The sequence below is a fragment of the Callithrix jacchus genome, chromosome 6 (genome assembly GCF_049354715.1).
Source record: "Callithrix jacchus isolate 240 chromosome 6, calJac240_pri, whole genome shotgun sequence".
Lineage (NCBI taxonomy): Eukaryota > Metazoa > Chordata > Mammalia > Primates > Cebidae > Callithrix > Callithrix jacchus.
The window spans coordinates 26,828,157-26,843,724 of NC_133507.1; the positions used below are offsets into that span (position 1 = coordinate 26,828,157).

General features: G+C 47.3%; 1 protein-coding gene across 4 annotated transcripts in view; it reads right to left on the reverse strand.

The window, feature by feature from the left end:
- CEMIP (cell migration inducing hyaluronidase 1) overlaps positions 1–14,838 on the reverse strand; it is a 178,189-nt gene extending 163,351 nt beyond the window's left edge. The window contains exons 1-5 of one of the 4 annotated variants that reach the window (XM_054257295.2): positions 14,607–14,838; positions 13,621–13,748; positions 12,119–12,291; positions 11,294–11,489; positions 2,772–2,867 (exon numbers count right to left, since the gene is read on the reverse strand). The gene's annotated coding sequence lies outside the window, so the exon portion shown is untranslated. Of the gene's footprint in view, positions 1–2,771; positions 2,868–11,293; positions 11,490–12,118; positions 12,292–13,620 lie in introns of all 4 variants that reach the window. The other 3 variants (XM_078326909.1, XM_078326908.1, XM_035303983.3) reach the window with 3 other exon arrangements.
- Positions 14,839–15,568: the final 730 nt, after the last annotated feature.

Genomic DNA, 15,568 nt, shown 5'->3' on the forward strand with positions numbered 1-15,568 from the left:
TGAATTGAGATGTGCTGTAAGCAGAATATACATACCAGTTTTGAAGATTTGGTATGAAAAGAATGTAAACAGTCTCATTACTTTTTATAGTGACTACCTGTTGAAGTGACAATATTTTGGATGTATGAGGTGAAAGTAAAGTATATAATTAAAGTTAGTTTCACCTGTTTCTAACTTTGTTTTAGTGGGGCTACTAGAAAACTCAGAATCCCAAATGTGTCACCTATGATACCTCTGCTGGACAGCACTGCCCTAGACTTTATTATTATTTTTTAATATATATTTTATCGCATTTTAGGTTTTGGGATACATGTGAAGAATATGCAAGATTGTTGCATAGGTACATACGTGGCTTTGTGGTTTGCTGCTTCCTCCCCATCACCTATATCTGTCATTTCTCCCCATGCTATTCCTCCCCAACTTCCCACTGCCCCCCCGAGCTGTGCCCTAGACTTTAAGCTCCATGCAGGCAGGTCCCAGCTCATTTTGGACACTGCTGCAACCCCAGTGCTAGGCTGCATCCCCAGAGCCTAGCAGCCTCTGCAGTACTATAAGCTGACTTCAGTAAATGGCTAAATGCGGGAATAAATGAGTGAATGAGTCAGACAGGCAAAGGGAAAACTTCTGGTTGAAAAAGTAGTCACATGAACAGGGATACTATAAGTGTCTGCAAGCTCGCTGTTAATTTGTGTGAAGGAGAAGTGTCTGATTGGAGACCATTTGGAACAAGCTCCTGCCTTGTCTAGAAGCCAAGCAGGCCTCCTAGGTCATCCGTGATTAAACCACAGAAAAGTTACAGATGACAGAAAAGCAAAGATAAAGTGCTGGAGGGTGTTTGACCTCAAGTTGTCCCACTTTTCAAATCCCGAAAATCAGGAACACACTCGGGCAACACATCGACCTAAAAATAAAATCATAAAGATAACAAAAGGAATTTGACAAAAGGATTCTATTTAAGTTCAAAGAGGGCCCTAGTGTTCATCAAACCGTAATGAGCACCTATGAAGAGTTTCTGGCAGGGATGCCCAGTCGCACTTGGTGTGTTTTTCACCCTATTCCACGCGTAAATATTTAGCTCAGTGTTTCCCCAACATAGGTCCCACAGCACCCAAGTCTCACAAAGTCCTCTGTGAAAATAGAAAGGGAACTCTCTAGACCAGCACATCTGGGATATGCACCTCCCATAGTGCATTTACACTGTGCACCTGTCCCAGAGAGCCACGGTGCACGCTGGTTTACAAAGGCATTGAGAAGATCTTGGAAAGTGAAAACAGGGTGACTTTGTTTAGCCCAGTTTATCTCAAACATGTTTGACCTCAGACTATCTGGTAACAGCATGAACAAGCGATGCTCCTGAGAAACGCATTTTAGGAAGTGCTCATCTAAGCTTCATATTCAAAACCATAATTAGTGATAAATTGTTCTGATCTTGTGGGTAACACAGATCAGATCCCTGTGGGAAACCCAGCTGTGATAACCAGGGTTCTGCCATTCAATGGTAACCACTGCCGTTTACTTTGGGTCACCTTCATGGTGACTACTCCCTCCTTCCCAAAGGTGAGTCTCACTTGAAGTGCTGTCCTTTTAACCCATGTTCTCTCTGCCACCTCTGCTACAGGACAGTCAACAAGGCAGTTAGAAATTTGCCCAAGAATTGATGAAGAATTATGAAAAAAATCACAGTATCTGCACAGCTTATGAAAAGTCAGCACAGAGCCCACAGGATAAACCCTCCTCACCCCATCCCTGAGGTTGGATACAGGAAATGGGCGCATCAGTCCAAAGGGATGTTGTGAGACAAGGTCTGGGATTAGGAGGCTTGGAAAATTTTCCCCAAAGGCTTGGAGCCTTTACTTGCAGAGGAAAGAGAGCTCATGTTGGCAGTGACTTGGGACAGCACACCCCTGAAATGTCTCTAATTTAATGTTCTCTCTATTGCCTTTTGGACCCTATGACCCCGGTACCAACAATTCACTTTGGGCAGTGCAGTTATCCTTCTTGCTCAAGGGTATTTTCCAAGCCCTAGCAGCTACATTATCCACTATTCTAGAGCAAGGATTGGGATTCTAGAATGTATTTCCTACCAAGGACACCACCCTTGGGAGGGAGGAAGGCAAGCCCAACCTTAGCCACCTGCCACCAGGAACAAGGGCCTAATGCTTACCCGCTGAGCACAGACTTCACTCAGGTGAAAGGCTGAACTCCCTGACTCAGCTTTTAAGGATCTACAGCCCTGCTCCACCTTGGTGATCTCATTTCCAGCCACAGGAAAGTTCTTCTCTAAATATCCATTTTTTGGATCCTCTTCATGCAGTTCAGGATATTCCTTCCTTCTTAACCCTCTCTTCTCTGGCCTGGGAGAAATTGTACTGTCCTTTCAGGCCCAATCAAATATCACTTCCTCCATGACACCTTGTCTCGTTCCCCAGCAGAGTAGTTTACCATCACTTTGTACTGCTTCTGTGTTGCCTTATGTGTCTGTTACAGCATGGATTGTAGGTAGCTGAATGTCCGTCTGTCACCCCAACTAAACTGTGAGCTTCTCCATTGAGGGAGATGCAGTGGAGTCATCTCTGAATCCCAAGTGTTTAGAAAGAATTGGTGGGTCAACGCTGAATGCATTCAGGTTGCAATTACTCTCAATGAATTCAACTCTATGAATACTATTCTATAAAACTGATCTACTGTGAATTCTCATATTCCCCTAAACATGCTTTTTCAAAATTCAAGATTCGAGCAACATTGTTATTAAAAAGAGCTTTTGGACTCACAGTGACAGAGGTCCAAGTTCCAACTCCACCACCTTGAGCCGAGTGACCTCCACCTGGAGCTGCGTGAGGGTTACAGCTTTCCTGAGTCTTCTCCATCTGCAAAACGGGACCATGTCTTGTTCACAGTTGTCAGGAAGTTTAAATAAGATGATGCATGCAATGCTCTCTGCTTCAGTCTGAATGTTTTAGGTGGTCAATAAACACTGAATCTTAATAATGATGATGGAAATAACCACAAGGACAGAGGAGTAGGGACCTCTGAGAAATTGACTAGCGGGCATTAGTTTCATTCAAATATCAGAGCAGAATACCCAAGAGTCAACACCGAATATACTGAGAAATGTACATGCTTGGGGGCTGGTGCTCAGATGCAGGGCTCATTTATTCATATATTTTTAAAATATTTGAATACCTACTATGTGCCAGCCCTTGGGAGTAAAACAGAGCATGAAAAGTCTCTGCCTTCAAGGCAAGTAGGGGTCGTGTCTCTGAATGAAGAAAGGACTCTTCATTGTGTTGGAACATGGCTGAGATGAGAAGCCATCTCTATTGAGGGAAACCACAGACTTCAGCACCACATATCCCACAGTGGCCACCAAGGGCCCTCCATGAGCAGGGCTCTATTTAATTAGTGACTCTCCCCTCGTTCCCCCTGAGCTCAGAGGGGTGGTGTCCTCAAACAACCTCAAAGAGCAGAAGCGGGAGTTCATGCCTGTTAACCAAGATTCAATGGAACGATAATCTTTTCTGTGTGTCAAAAATAGCTTTTTATTTAAAGAAATTTTATATGGAGATGTTTAAAGTGAAAATGAACTTCGCTACATGGCCATTCGCAGAAAATTCCAGGATATGTTAATGTGTTACGATTTGTAACAGTACACCATGATTTTAAAACACAAAACAGATTTCAGCTGTCTCTCAGTCACCTGGAAAGTTCATGCATATACACAACCTACAATTATGTGGTCAGAGGAATCTCCAAGCCTCTTCAAAGCTACCAACCAAACAGACACCACTGAGATGGTCATGCCTTTTTATTTCTAAAGAACCATTTAAGCAAGAAGAAATCCCTGCATATGCAAGTCCCAAAGCCAAAGTTTCTCTGTCAGTACCAGGAATGGAATTGAGAAATCTGAATTGAGGATTGATGAACTCAGTGGCTTTTTAAGAAGTCACAGACCAGTGACACATCAGCCCAATAGAATTTGCAAAACACTGTGCTGTGGAGCACCACAATTCCTGTCCTCTCCAAAAAGAAAGGGAAGCAAGGTTCTCCTTGCAGCTTCAGATCACAAGTCTGAAGAGTACACGTGTTCCTGTCTTCTCCACCTTCTCTGGGAGTCCCACACCCCAAATGCAAATCAACGGGGCTCAGAGTTGCCTTTAGCATCACCAAAGGGCTTGTCTGCCTTGTCTCTGGTACTGATCTCTGCCTGGGAGACCACAGCAGAATCCACACTGACTGGGATGTTGACCTTCTAACCAGAATGAGCCCTGGAGGTGGGTGGGATTTACCAGGGACAGGATGAGCGTGAGACACGGGAGGCACTCACCTTGGGTGCAAAATTGAAGAGGCCACCATAAAACTCAATGATCCATATAAAGAATAGTGCAATGCAACATTTCAAAAATCAAGATCAGCACCCAAAATTTCATGATGAACCAAATAGCAAAATTCTAAATAAAGACAGGGTCAATATTATTGATTTTGCTTTTGCTTCTAGTGCCTGCGTTTCCTTGTGTCTAATCAAAGGCTTTGGAGTTGACTGGCCGTGAGCATGGAGCTCAGCAACGAGCACCAGTTGGAGCGGAACAGAGGCGAGCGGGCTCACTCACGGCTCAGCAATGTTGGTGCAAAACAACCTTTTGCTGAGTAACAAGGAAATGGATCTAAAACATATGGATTAAATGGCTCTGAAAATAAACAGGGTTTTAAAAGGAAAGGAAAGGAAAGGAAAAGTACTTAGCCACTATGTTTGAGGTTTTCCTGAACTCAAACCTTTGGAAAACTAGCATAACAGTGAATTACTCAGAGCCAGTAACACAATCAGCTTTGAAATAGGCTTGTCATAAACCACCAGTTTTTTCTAAAAAATATATATTTTTTTGAGTTGGAGTTTCACTCTTGTCAGCCAGGCTGGACTGCAATGGCGCGATCTCGGCTCACTGCAACCTCCACCTCCCGGGTTCAAGCAATTCTCCTGCCTCAGCCTCCTGAGTAGCTGGGATTACAGGCATGCACCACCATGCCTGGCTAATTTTTATATTTTAGTAGAGATGGGGTTTCACCATGTTGGCTAGGTTGGTCTCAAAGTCCTGACCTCAAATGATCCGCCTACCTCGGCCTCCCAAAGTGCTGGGATCACAGGCGTGAGCCACCACGCCCGGCCTTAAAAACTTTTTTTTTTCTAATGGTTCACCCAAACTGGCTCCCTATGCACTGCTTTTGGGGCTTATTCCTACTGTTCTTTACAAGAATCTAGGAAGTAGGAGAGGAAAAATCTAGGAAGTAGGAGAGAGAGAGGCCGAATCCCAAGGTTTGGGAGTCAGTCTGTTTTAGTATGTTCCGGTTGCTATGGTGATATGGGCAGATCCCCCCAGAGAGAGATGCCGCTGATGACCCACAACATCCAGCCTTCGCAACGCTGCCCAGGGCAACAGGTTTTTGGTATGGCCGGCAGAAGGAGCCCCAGGCAACTGCAAATGCCCATCCTGGAGGGGAACCCAGCTGCCAGGCAGCCCCTTCCCTCTGCTAGAGTTCCTCACATACCTAGCAGGATTCTTCCAGAGTTAAAAGTGTTGTCTAAACTCTCTACATTGAACACGCTTCACTCTCGACATCTTAAATAGTTCATATGATTATGTTTTTAGAGCTGGCTCCAAGCCCAGAAGGGGTTCTTCAGATCCCTTTCTAAAGACTGGGACCACCCATCAGTGTGGGGCAGCCTCTTTTCGGGTGTTGCACCACTCAGGGTATCATTTTCTCCCTTGAGGTCAGCTTCGTAGGAGGCAGACAGAAGCCACAGCTAAAAGCTGGAGGCCCCTCGTCCTGCGCCTCCCAGTGGAGCTCTTCCATTATCTGTTTGACTTGTCTCCTTTCTTCAAACCCCACCTTCAAAACACCTTGCGATCACATTTAGCTTTTTGACATAATGAAAAAGGATGCAAGATCCTATCGAATTTGCCAAATTTTAAACCCTGAAAATAAGATGATTTTTTCTTACCAGCTTTTATAAAGAAATATTGGGAGGTTTAACAAGATTAACTGACCAGGTTGTGAATAAGAAGCCTGAATATTTGCAAAAAGCTCACGGTTTTGTTTGTCCCTCCCATGCTCAGCTATAACTTGGAGTTTTCTGGACCAGCACCTATGATATATAGCCTTTTCCATTGGTCTTCCATGTACCCCATTTCTTTTACTTTAAGTTCTGGGGTACATGTGCAGATTGTGCATGATTATTACATAGGTATACACATGCCATGGTGGTTTGCTGCCTCCATCCCCCCGTCACCTACATTAGGTATTTCTCCTAATGTTATTCCTCCCCAATCTCCCCACCCTCTGCTATCCCTCCTCTAGCCCCCCACCCCCCCAACAGACCTCAGTGTGTGGTGTCCCCTTCCCTGTGTCCATGTGTTCTCATTGTTCAATACCCACTTATGAGTGAGAACATGCAGTGTTAGGTTTTCTGTTCTTATGTCAGTTTTCTAAATGATGGTTTCCAGCTTCATCCATGTCCCTGCAAAGGATATGAACTCATCACTTTTTATGGCTGCGTAGTATTCCATGGTGTGTATGTGCCACATTTTCTTTATTCAATCTATCATTGATGGGCATTTGGGCTGGTTCCAAGTCTTTGCTATTGTAAACAGTGCTGCAATGAACATACATGTGCATGTGTCTTTATAATAGATCAATTTATAATCCTTTGGGTATATACCCAGTAATGGGATTGCTGGATCAAATGGAATTTCTATTTCTAGGTCCTTGAGGAATCGCCACACTGTCTTCCACAATGGTTGAACTAATTTACACTCCCACAAGCAGTGTAAAAGTGTTCCTATTTCTCTACCTCCTCTCCAGCATCTGTTGTCTCCAGATTATTTTTCTTTTTTTTTTGAGACGAAGTTTTGCTCTTGTTACCCAGGTTGGAGTGCAATGGTGCGATCTCGGCTCACCACAACCTCCGCCTTCTGGGTTCAAACAATTCTCCTACCTCAGCCTCCTGAGTAGCTGAGATTACAGGCACGCACCACCATGCCCAGCTAATTTTTTGTATTTTTAGTAGAGATGGGGTTTCACCATGTTAAGTAGGATGGTCTCGATCTCTTGACCTCGTGATCCACCCACCTCGGCCTCCTAAAGTGCTGGGATTACAGGCTTGAGCCACCATGCCCGGCTGTCTCCAGATTTTTTAATGATCACCATTGTAACTGGCGTGAAACAGTATCTCAATGTGGTTTTGATTTGCATTTCTCTAATGACAAGCAATAATGAGCATTTTTCATATGTTTGTTGGCTATACAAATGTCTTCTTTTGAAAAGTGTCTGTCCATATCTTTTGCCTACTTTTTGATGGCATGTACCCCGTCTTTGTTGGATTATCACGCACGGGATAATTCCAGATTTCATTTTTAATTTTAATTCTGGTTTTGAATTTTCACTGCAAATTGTTGATGGAGAACTGCGCGCGCACACACACACACACACACACACACACACACATACACACACACACAGAGCAAGACATCCAGAATATTAAAAAGACACAGCAGGCTGGTGCAGTGGCTCACACTTGTAATGTCAGCACTTTGGGAGGCAGAGGTGGGCGAATCACTTGGGCTCAGGAGTTCGAGACCAGCCTGGGCAACATGACAAAACCTCACTTCTACAAAAAAATGCTAAAATTAGTCCCAGCTGCTTGGTGGGCTTGAGGCTCACCTAAGCCTAGGAGGTTGAAGCTACAGTGAACCGTGTTCACACCACTGCACTCCAGCCTGGGTGACAAAAGTGAGACCTTGTCACAAAAACTAAACAAAACATACAAAAACACACAGCAACACAAACCACAATAAAACCAAGCTAACACTATTGATAAGACTGCCAAAAGCAAAAAAACTGACCCAGAACCAAGGTTTTCAGACTGCTCCTTGGAATCCAGAGCTCAGTGGAACTGCTTGAGGGACCTCAAGAAAAAAATCAGCTCCCATCCCAACCAGAGCCACTTCTTATCTAGTTTTTAAATTGGATTTACTAAAATTGTATTGGAAAAAAAGCATTTTGTGGTCCAAGTAATTTTTACATTACTAGTCTAGAAAACTAAAGTTCTCCTAAAGGAAAGAAGCCTAACAGAAGCACTCTCTCTTGTGCCCAGTGTAGCCCAAAGTCTGGACAGGTAAGCTCATGCACATGATATAGGTAAGGGAGCTTATATACCTGGACAGGTAAGAGAGCCTATGTACCAGGACAGGTAAGGGAGCTTATGTACCTGGACAGGAAAGGGAGCTTATGTACCTGGACAGGTAAGGGAGCTTATGTACCTGGACAGGTAAGAGAGTTTATGTACCTGGACAGGTAAGAGAGCTATGTACCTGGACAGGTAAGGGAGCTTATGTACCTGAGGCAGGTAAGGGAGCTTATGCACCTAAGGCAGGTAAGAAACTTCATGCAGAGGTTGCAGGAAGTAAAGGGGTTAGGCCTTTCTGAGCTTCTGACTCTCCTCATACGCCCTCAGTGAAGCTTCTTCGGATGTCCTCTGGCTGAATTATTGATCTTCGTTTCTCCAGCAGGTCCCCTGCCCTTCACTGCTCCTGACTAATCTGTCCTAGGCCCCTTACTCTGTATGACAACTTCAGACTTGGATGTCTGTCCCCTCACCAGGCTTCTAGCTCTTTGAGAGCAGGGACCATGTATTCAACTGCCTTCTCAGTGACTCAGTGCCTCATAGAAGATGGTCAAAAAGTTGCACTCAACTTAGTTTCTGCTTCTGAGTATGGTGGGGGTGACAGAACGCAATTGGGCTACCCAGAATGCACTGGGGATGACCAGTGCGTCCTCCCAGGAGTGCCACAGGGAGGGAGTTGAGGAAGATAATTGAGTATTAAATTTTATTTTCAGGTTGAAAAAGGAAGAAGTTGTGATCTTTGGAGTCTAAAAAAAGTTGTTTAAATGTAAACATGCATTCTCAGTGTCTGGAACCAGAGTTAGATGAAATTCCCCAAGTGATCTCTTAATGCCACCAAAATTACATTCAAATGCCTCTGCCAAGCAAAGATAAACTGCCATTTGCACAATGATCTTGCACTTAAAAGTAGCTTGGTCCAGAGAGCTTTGGAAAATTTATTATGACAGGGAAAAGTGGAAACTTAAAGGGGGCCAAGATATTTAGTCTGCTGATAAGATGGCTTAGGAGCGACAATAATTATCTCCAAGAATTTGAAGGGTCATTAGAAGGTCATTAGAAGGGTGCAGACCAGCTGGGCTTCCTCTACTCGGACAACAGAAACTGACTTAAATTATACCAAGAAGAATTAGAATCAGAATCACATACAGTCATGAATGTCATCATGACATGGACCCCTGTGATTTGAAGGAAGCTCTGTGCACCAGCAGCATCACCTGGGGCCATGTTGGAAATGTGGACTCTCAGGCCCTGACTCAGATCTGCCAAATCAGAAAGCACACTTTAACATGCACCCCTGTGATTTGTTAGCATAGTTTAAGTCTGAGAAGCACTGGCCTAACCTAACTCCTAAACAGAAGACTAGAGAAGCCAGAGAACCTGTCCAGGCTTTAGCAGATAGTCCAGGCAAGAAGCAGTGTCACCATGACCTGCACCCGTAAAGCAGTCCCCCAGGAAAACTCCAGTGAGTTCCACCTTTCCTGACTGGTAGAGCCACAGAAGAAGGTGCCTGTGCTCCAGGCCGCTGCCCATTCCTCACCCCAAAGGCTGTGTGTGTACCTTACAGCCACAAAGACTCCAATGAACAGCATGAACTCCTCACCCCAGAGAGGGCCAGAGTAAAGCAGGCTCCTGGGGAAACCTGTGACCCTCTCCGCTGTGTGTAATGTCTAGAAACCCGCAAGACAGCAATCGGGCATGGACACCTTCCACGCCAGAACTATCTAGATGTGCTTTCTCCATAACAGAAGATGTCTAATGGTGCAGCTCTCCTACTGACAGGAGAGAAAGAAATTCACAAGGCTTTCAAAGACCTGGAAATTTGAAAGGTCTTCAAAGGTTTTCAAAGTCTGGGCAAAGGACTTTAAACTCTAGTTGTATCCAAACCCCTGATATGACTGCCCTTCCAAAAGACACAAAGATTTCCCAATGCAAGGAGCCGGGCTGTCCAGCTCCTTACTCTGAGTGGGCACCAGTGCAAGGAAGGCCTGCCTGCCTGTGCTCCCTAGGGTTCACGTACCTACAGAGGTGGAGAGGGAAGGATAGATTTGGATTCCTGGAGCCAAGCTGAGCCTAGGGACGGGCCCTGAAAAATAACAGGGGCAGAGAGGAGTAGCAGCACCCCTTGCTCTGTGTGCATGTGTGTTTAATGACACCAAGGGAACTAAGCAGACAGCAAATGTATATTTGATGACGTTTCTCTGCAAGCAGCCTCCCTTCTGAAGAACCAAGCTTGAACAAAGCCTGGTGCCAGGGCATGCAGAGGAAAAAGAAGGACTACAGGCCTGCCAGAGTGGGTAAGATGGCCCCTGAAGAGAGTGGCAAAAGCAGAGGGGCAGATATTAATAAAAGTCATCATGAAAGCCACCATCCCACTCAAATTAGCAAAGTTTCCACGTGCCAGCCTTTAGAGAAAGGAGGCTTAGGCCCAGCTGAATAGCTTGCAAGGTAGCAGAAAGGAATCCAGCACTGAGAAGTCTCCCCCAGTACCCATTGCCTCTTCCAGCCTCCTGCCAACCCAACTGGACACAAAAAAGTAAGAAAGTGATCTTTTTCTATTCACTGTTCAAAGGAAACTGAAACTGTCTCCAGATAATTGTAAAAACCAAGCAGTGAGAGGTAGTTGATGCTTTACCCTGATAAGATCCAACAACCGGGTATGTGCCATCACGTGGAAAGAGACGTGTTGTCCAGACTTTTCAAAGATACGCAATCTTGTGGATGCAGCTCACAAACATGACTTTGTTCCCATTTAGGAACCCAACCTACATGTTTGCATTTCTCTTTTGAACTATAACTGCAAACACAAATTGCATTTAATCCATCAAATTGGGATGCTCTGTGAGTACAACAGAAAATACTAAAAAGAGGTCACTTAAGTGGCAGGCTCCAAAGGAGGCTGATGTGAGTAATTGAGTTCACCCTTTTCATCCTGCTGGCCTTCCCCACTGAATGCCACTCTCACCATTGGATGTGTCTGTCCCAAGGACTCAGACACTGCTGCAACAGACAGAATAGCACGGAGCTGATGGAGAGCTCATTTCTATCACTTCGCATGACTGTTCCTCCCTCATTGGCCCTTCACTCTTAGAGTGTTCTGTAGTTCCATCATTTTCTCACCAGAAAGCCAAGTGTATGCTGGAAACTGGAATCTGCACAGGAGATAGCCAGGAATTCAGGGTCATCTGAGGGCCACGTCCTCCTGCTCCGTTCATGTCACCAGTGGTTGAAAGTCACAGAAAGACTCTGAGCATCTGTAGACTGTATTCTTCGACTCCAATCCTTTTAGGTGGAAGAAGCTAAGATTCCTTCTGATCTGTTAAGAGTAGAAGGAGGGGAAGAATAAAAATCTAAGAGCACAAGAATGTAAAACTGACAAGGATAAAAGCACTCACATGCACACACATGTACACACACATGCGTGCACACATGCACACGCACACACACACACACACACACCCTTTTCTGAGAAAAAAATCTAACTGGAAGATTGGGTATTATACAATTCCATTATCCAAACTGCTGTGGTGTGTCATGTATTGGTGATGACTACCAGACAGAACCCCAAAATGCAGAGCTGGAGGGAACCCTCCAGTCCAGCTGGAATCAAATAAGTGCCTACTGCTCTGGGCAGAGCAATTGTCTTAGTCAGAAGCTCACACATAAGCAAGGCAAGGCTCAACCATGAAGTGAGATGCTTCTGCTTGGCAATGACCACTTAGTGATCCCCTGGGCCAAGTCCCACTCCATAAAGATAACCCCCACTTCATCCTGCAGTGATCCAGAAACCAGTACTTGGAGGTCACTCCCTGTCAACACCCAAGAGTACTTCACTCCCAGAACAACAAAGCCCCTTAGAAGACCTTGCACGCTTGTGAAAGAACAATCAGGAAGAACTGATCATCTGAACCAGAAAGCTGTGATAATATTTTGAAAATGACTTACTTTTCTCTTTCCTCCAAGTGGTATAGGTAGGAAAAAACAGCTGACTGATTTTTATCACATACAATTTCTTCCATTTATCTTTAAATAATAAATTATTTGCATTGTGATCAACTCTGGCACTTTCATCAATTCCATCAAGTTCTTGATGTAAATATAAAGTGAAGACAGCGTCCCTATCAAACAGTTACTAGGTTAAGAGAGAGGGCAAAGGATGGTGACCGTAGTTCAAAAGAAATGCACACCTGTCTTTAAAATATAACTGTGATTGCTACCATTTTAAAAGATTTCTCTGTGCTCAGGACTAGATTAAATGCTTTACATTGTGCCAATTACACCAATTCTCATAGCAACCCTGCAAGATGGGATTGCATTATTCCCGGTTTACAGATGAGCAAACAGGCACAAAACATTTGAGCAATTTTTCCAAAGATGCTCTCAAAATAAAAAAATTTTTAAAAGGTGTTTAATTGTTTTTACCCTAGGCCTTTACCAGTCACAAAGAAAAAGCAGACCTGGGTTTCTTGCAGTTTTAAAATAAAGGAAGATACACAGTTCTGTATGGGTGGAAATGACTAAAAAGACCCCCATCCGGTATATTTCTTGCCAGAGGAGACAGATCTTTAATTTGGTACACAGATTAAACCCTACATGTTTTCCACCCTGTTTCAAGTAACCAACTTGAAAAGTCATCTGCTGGGCTAAAGAGGAGCCTTTGGAAATTGCTTCAAGAATGTCATGCACTTTGAACAAAACTATTAGGACTGGAAAACAGCATAGTTGCTTTTGCAAATGCATCTGATCGTATTCTCTATAAACTTGTTCTATTTGATTTCTTCTCCATTCTGTCATTAATCGTGAAACTAACGTATCCACCCAATACCATATTTATTACATAATTTAATTTAATGCAACACATGAACCTACACAAAAATAGTTTGAGCTGGATCCCCAATTACGTCTGGCGTAATTGCATCTGGCATTATCTCACTGCCTGGGTCGGATTCGCAGGGGCTGCACTTTCCTAACAGCTCTGAGGGGTCTCTGTGGTGTCACAGAAAAGCCAGAGAAGCACAGAGTGCTCCCGGGAGGTCCTGTAGAAAGCCAGCTGCCGGCTCAGCTAGGACCTGGTCAAAAACCACAGACTCCTGAGGGCTGGGCTGCCTCCTGAGTGGTAATACCGAGGGCTCCCGCGGACTATCATTCCCCTTCCTCTTTCCCAGTGCCCCAGCGCCCCAGTGCCCTGGGTCTGGGAAGAAAGCGCACAACTTCCCAGGAGACCCAGGGCCACAGACCCCGAGTGGAGGAAGTGGCTGGGAGCTGTCCATGGTGGCGTCGCGCCTGGGCACGCAGAGCCGCCGACTCCCCGCCCTCCGGCGTGCCCTAGATCACTTTCCAGACCACAGGGATAGAGACCCGCTCCCGGGCTTGCAGTCTCTGGGATGGGGCTGCAGCCAGTCACTGGCTCACACATCAAAAGCTTAGTTTTTAAAGGGAGCTCTCACCTGTGGGTAGCGTTGGCTGCTTGGAGAAGAACTTGAGACCTCAAACCCGGCAGCTGGCAGAGCTCCTGGGACTGCTGTAGCGCCCGACCCTTGGGGAACGGCGGCGGTCGCGGAGAGTGAGTCTGCGGCTGAGGACCCAGGACGCACTGCACTCCTCTATCTTGAACACAGGCAACCCGCGGGGTCCATTCTAGAGCATCTCACTGGCCCTCGTCCCCAGAGCAGCGAGCTGAGACCTGGCCAGCGCTCTGCCAGGACGCTGCCTTTCCTCTCAACCTAACACGACCTTTCATGGAGCCGACGTCCTTTGCCAGGAAACACCAAACCTCCTTCCAGCGATGCCACATTTGGAATCCCAGTCTAAACATCAGCAGAGGCCCCCGGGGTCATCTGACATTGCAATTGCCTGCGCTCGGCCCCGCGCCAGCGCGTCGCGGGGTGCCTAGCGCTGTCCCGGAGGCACAGGGAGGCGAGGGAAACCGGGAGGAACAGTGTGCGGAGGCTGGAGCAGCAGGGCTCAGACCTGTTGCTAGGCGCACGCCCGCTAGCGCTCAGTGCGAGCTGGCTCCCTGGCGGCAGGACCCCAAGACCTGACCCTTTGGGTACTCCCTACTCGGCGAAACACTCTCCTGGGCGCAAGCCCCCGGTGCCATTCAGAAGGGGAAAAACCTACGGGAAACAGGAGTCTGCCCTCTGGATGCCCTCTGGGGACTCCAGTGCCCCCCTCCCGGCACCTGCAGCTTGCAGAGCATCACAGGATCTCAGAGAAATCCCACAGAGGACAGTGCCAGGGGCGCGTGCCCATCAACAGACGTATGGACACACAGACAGACAGAGGTGGACCGCACAGCACAGGGGGGACAAACAGAAACTGAGGTAGGTAACGTTTACCCTATGCCGGGTGGAGGCGCGGGCCCCGCTTCCTACCTCCCTTCTGTGGCCTGGACCGTCAGCTCCTCCTTACGCCCCCAGGCAGGCCCTCTTACCTCTGGGTAGGTGGCCGAGACAGTGCCACACCTCGCGGGCCAGGAGCGCAGCGGCTCCGGGTGTCTGTCTCTGACCGCTGGGCACCGCGAGCTCCCGGGGCGTGGGCAAGCCTAGTGGGAAATCGGGTTCCGACCCTGGCCACGCTCAGCGCCACTGGCTCCCCGCGCCGCTTGCACTCGCCAGGCTCCAAGCTATAGCGCAGCGCTGGGCTCCGTTGCGCGCCAGCTCCCCGGCAGTCCGCCGGAGCGGCCGCTTTTATAGCCACTTTTCCTGACTCCTCCCCCGTGGAGCCCCTGACGCCCGCGCGGCACCGAAGCTCCCTCCCTCGCCCCCCGAGGAGCTTCGTTCCACGCGCCCCCGCCTTGCCCAAGTCGGGCGGGGGCCTTGCGCCCGGGCGGGACCGGGACGGGCCCTGGCGGCGGCTCTGGGAGACGCAGACCCGAGCCCACGGAGCCCGCGGAGCCTGCGTCCCGCCAGCGGCGGCCAGGTGAGGGCGCTGGAGGCCGGTACTCGCGAAGCCGCCTCGGTGCCCGGGACAGCGCGTTCCCGGGACTCCCAGGGGCCGGGGTCGCCCGTGCCCCTTCTGCGCCCGGGGGCTTCCTCACAGGCGAAGAGGCAGTGGAGGACAGGAGAAAAGCCTGCGCCTGCCGCAGAATCGCCACGAGTCAGGGTCCCAGGCTAGGTCTCAGATTCTCAAACTCAGCAGCAAAAGAGTGGCCTTCGAAAGAGATTCTGGAATGGGTCTAGCAGGTCACCCGAGAGGAAGATGAGCGGGTGTGCAGTGAAGGCGACCTTGGTCTGACACTGGGTGCAGACGTGGCCGTTGCGACTGCGTACAGGACCCTAAACCCTCCCGGCTTCAGTTTCCTCATCAGGAAAATTGGTTCTGTGAGGCTTCCTCACCAGAATGGTGAGATTTAAGAGGTCGGGAAAGTCCAGGTTCTAAGCACCTAATAGGTGC